Raw genomic sequence first — 5,034 nt, forward strand, 5'->3', positions numbered from 1 at the left:
TGTTAAACTTAGAAACATGCCATAAAATTTTAATATGTTGTCACATGCACAGTTTACTCACTGTGTGTAAAATTTGAGTGAACACGATTCATTTTGCATTATTTATGAATTTTTAGTGTAAAAATGACATAAATAGTGACTATTTTAGCAAAATTAGCTAAAACGAATTACATGGCATGAAAAAATTATTTTAGGTTGAATTTATATCCTAAATATCAGATATAAAGTTGGAACATTGATTAGATTAATTTTCATATGCTTTAGATGTTTTATTTGATAAAACCGATAAATCGCAACTATATATTTTTCGAAATAAATTCGAAAATTTTAACCTTGATTTTTGACATTATGAGTGTCATGGAAATATTCCAGAATTTTTAAAAATTTAAAATTCAAATTTTGAAATTATTGTAATTTAATTTGGATTTATTCATAAAAGTTATAATTTTAAGGTCATATATGAGCATATTTGTAATATCAAGTTGAATTATTGTCAAAAATTGAGTGATGACTAATTTTTGAGTCCTAAGAGAGTTAGCATAATTAACTTAGACTAAAATTTGATTTTAATATTATTTTGCGATTTTAATAAGTTAAAAATCGCGAATATCCATAAAATCGGGTTATATTTACGATATAAGTTTAAATAGGGCGATTTGGCACATAACTTGGCATGTAAGATACATATTATAATGCTGCATATTTCATTGATGAATGTCATATTTTATTTATATAATTTTGAATTATGTAATTTTATCTTAGTATGGCCTTAATTTTTACTGATATTTTCTGTAATGTAAAGGGATATCGATACGGTTGTAATTTAATGTGATCTCGCATCAATTTTACTTTTATTAGTTTTTCATTTTATAATTGTATAATAGAAAAGCTATGTAATTTCATTACTATATTTGTAATATTTGTAATCCCGGAGTTTCCTTCAAGACGGTGCCATTCGAAAAGGCGTTCCAACGAAGACGGTATTCTTGGGAGGCGTGCCACTTGAAGATCAAGGGACCAATGGAGTTGGTTTCCGAATTTGTAATAGATTATTTGATTTTCTATTTTAGGAAGGCCATACTAGGAATTTATTATTAGCTTTGCATTTCTTTTCATATGTTGCATGCATTGCCAAATTGCCATAACTTTACATGCATATCTTTTCTTATCGAGTCATTGACCGTGTCAATTACAATTATCAATAGTTCACCGTTTTAGTTCACTAAATGAGATAGATAATAAATTGACATGACCTCTCACTAAATTTAAAATTGAGATTAGCCTTACCAAATAGAAGGACCCATGAATCCCCGTGACATTTGGGGTAGGTTCGGTTTTCCCGGGGTGCTTTCATTTTTCATTGGGTAAGTGGGGTAATAAAACGTTATTACATGCGAAATTTGGTTGGTCTCAACGGGATATTATGACTAGTCTTATGTTCCGGGGCTAAAGATGGGTTTTATGAAATTCATCAACCGAGAGTTCTAAAGTAGAATCAATTAAAGAGTTAATTCACCAAATTTACATAAGTATGGGATGTATCGGTTTCCCTGTGCCCACATTTGTATAAAGATGGATCTCGGAATCATGTATTATAGTTGGGTAGAGGTCACTATATAAATGCTAAAACTTGCTAAAAGTTTTCATATATTACAATGAATGTTAATTTTCCCACTATTTCGTTGGTTAATTTTGTTCTATATCTTTGCTCCTAGACATATACGATGTCATTACGATTTTAACTTATGTCTCCATTAAACCACTATAGCCAAAAAGACAAATAGAATTTCTTTTCTATAGGACTCAATTGAACCGTTTAAATAGGGCATGGACTAGCTCCAAAGGAATCGTTCTATTCGATAGAACTCCATAGGAGTTGTTCTATGTCAAATAAGTTAGCATCTTTAAATTCCTAACATACCTATGTATGATTTCTTGTGAAGAAATATGAATAGAGGTAATGATTAGTCAAAATATGTTTTGAAAATATCTTCTATGCATCCACGGTTCAAAAGTCTTATTGCTCAAACAAAACACTTGTCATCAATCACTTAAGTTGATAAAAATATGACAATATTAAATTGGTAAATTAATTTGTTAAAAATTTTGATTAACCAAATACCACAATAGAGTTAACCCTTGTGAAGGATTAACAAGGAATTTAAATGAAAATAAGTCTTCATCAAGTACAAATTCTTGAAGACAGTGGGAGCAATAAGAAGTAAGTACCTATCTTAATTGTTAAGGATAGAATTAGGCTCGAAAGAGAAAGTGTTGGACACTAAAATAGAGACAACCCCCAAATAAGTAAAGATCAAGGAAGTTGGGCGTGTGACTCCAACATATTCCTTATTTAATATCTATGACATTGACATTGCATTCTTGCCAATTACCACATCATGAGTATTTGATACAAATTTGTGGATTTTTGATTTCATCATAATATTTGGCATTATCGTGTGACGACTAGCATGAATAAGTTCAGAAATTTGTATGAATGGAACTAGGGTAGTTGCCATTTCATTCATGAACATATGAATGTTGTAGTGTACTCATTTTAGTTTTGTATTTAGAAATGTACCTCAATAATTTTTATGATGTACACTAACTCTAAATAAGAATATAATTCAAGTTTTTGAATAAAAACAAAGGGGTTTCACTATTATGCAATTAAAACAAGCATTAGGCCCTTACATACCACGATTAAGTTTATGGTTAGACCATACAAATCTGGTAATTATATTCAAACTAGAAATAAATGTCATATATACAAGACTCAAGTTGGTGACCCCAATCATTTCTCAATTCTTGATTGAAAATCGCATTGAGAAACTAGTTTTGACTAGTCTCTCAAACAATTTGATTGGGAATCTTTAGTGTGTGCGAATCTTCTATTCAAAACAAGCTAATTCATGACTTTTTCTTGAAAAGGATTATGAATAAGGCAAGATATTCGCCATATTTACACTTTGAAGTGTATGGTCGAATACAATTTCAATCAGAAAAGGTTATTACTTCTTCATCTCTTTTACCAACAAACTAGGTTGATACTTGGTATTCACTTAATGTGGTAAGAAGAGAAATTCTTTGAATAAGTTCAATGAATGGTTAAAAAGTATCAAAACCTAGAGATTATAAAATGGGAAACAATGAAGTGAAGACTTTTATCTGCACCAAAAAGAGTGTGATATGGTATCACAAGTTCACTTTCATTACGATATGATTGAATCTTTACAATATAGTTGTAGGTAGTTTCCGTTATAAAATTTGTCTGGCATTTTAATTTTTCCACTAAAACAAAACATGGTTAAAACAATCATCTACTTTTCATATGAAATATGGTTAGGCATGGTGCCTAAATTGTACCTTGTTTTGATCGTAAGCATGTGCTCTCTCTTCCTATATGATCACGAGAACAAAGGGTTTGTGGCTCGTGATATTGTCTATTAAAGAAAAGAGGATCATTTCTTAAAGACAGAGTGGGAGAAAATGTTCAAAGAGCAACAAACTGAAGATAAGACGTAGGAAAGTGGTCTTTCTTGGTCAAAATCAGTAAATATTGATTCGAAACCTAAGTGGACAAGAGTCATGTTATTTTTGAAAGTAACAAACCTGTAACTTATTAAGATGCTTTATCTAGTTTCAACTCCGCAAAAGTCCGAACTGAACATAAACATTAAGATGTTTCCATAACTTGGTTAATTGGTGGTAAGAGGTTTAAACCAACTGCAACGCTTCGTTAAATTCGGATTTCTTAATATTATTTGACTGTTTTATTTTAAAATCATCTTACATGAGTTTTGTAAATCGCAACTATCCTAAAGTAGGATACAAACTTAAGAAGAAATCTTAAGTATAACTCAAGGAGTTGAATGGTATGTTTCAGTCATGTAATAAACCTTTCTCGATTTGTCGAGTAGTTTTGTTTATACATGAAGTTTAGTGGAAGTACGATGGTATTATTAGTTGATACTGTCGTTTCGTACCAAAAATAAAATACCTAAGTACTACTAACAGAAGTCAGCGGTAAGTAGGGTCGATCTCCACAGGGAGGCGGTGTACTATCTATTTGTCTATTTATCTGTTAAATGTCACAATTGGGGGTTTGAATTGATTTAACTAACTAGAGACTAAAGCGAGGGAAATGAAAAAGAGAAATTAACAAAAGGAGAAGGGTAGTATGCTAAGAGTCGGTCCACCGTGGCAGCTATCAGATCTTATACTATCGGGAATACTGAGGTGATTAAACTATTGATAAGAAGACCTATGGTCGTCACCTTTCGGTCCTTAAACCGCCCTAGAGCGTAAACAGCTTAACTTTCGCCCTCACTGCAATACCCTATTGTAATTAAGCAAGCCTTCCCTTCCAATCTTTCGATCTAGGTCGGGGTTAACTAGATTTATGGTCTCCTGCATGCATTCATTCGACCGGATAACAATTAAATTGCCTAATACAATTCCTATCGCAAGTCTAACCTATTCAAGTCAGTTAAAACATCGCTACCATGGCTTCCCTAATCCTAACATACTACGGGGAATTAGCTAGACATAATTTAAGGGGAAGCAAGAAATAAGGAAATAACAATAAGCATAAACAATAATTAAAGAAGAGAGGAAAGGAAAGAATTAATTTGAATTAAGTCCGGAAATCGAGAACAAAGGAACAGTAGCAATAATAGAGCAAAAGTGATGTCTGACAGTGTGTCAGATGAAAAGTAGAGAAAAAGAGAGAGTTTAAATGACTCCTAAAGCTTCCTATTTATAGGAAAATAGGAATTGCTAAACCTAATGACGGAATTAGAGCTTAAAAGCCCAACCCGTCAGCATAGCCACTCGATCGACTAACTAAATCACTCGATCGAGTGAACTTGACTCAAAAACTGCTCGATCGACCTAGAATAGTGCTCGATCGAGTAAGGCTATAAAGGAACTGGTCGATCGACTAAGCAAACAACTCGATCGATTGATTATTGCACCTAGAACCACTCGATCGAGTGGTAAAGTACTCGATCAAGTGGATATTGACTTTGACTT

Source organism: Silene latifolia, chromosome 9 (assembly GCF_048544455.1).
Source record: "Silene latifolia isolate original U9 population chromosome 9, ASM4854445v1, whole genome shotgun sequence".
Taxonomy (NCBI): Eukaryota; Viridiplantae; Streptophyta; class Magnoliopsida; order Caryophyllales; family Caryophyllaceae; genus Silene; species Silene latifolia.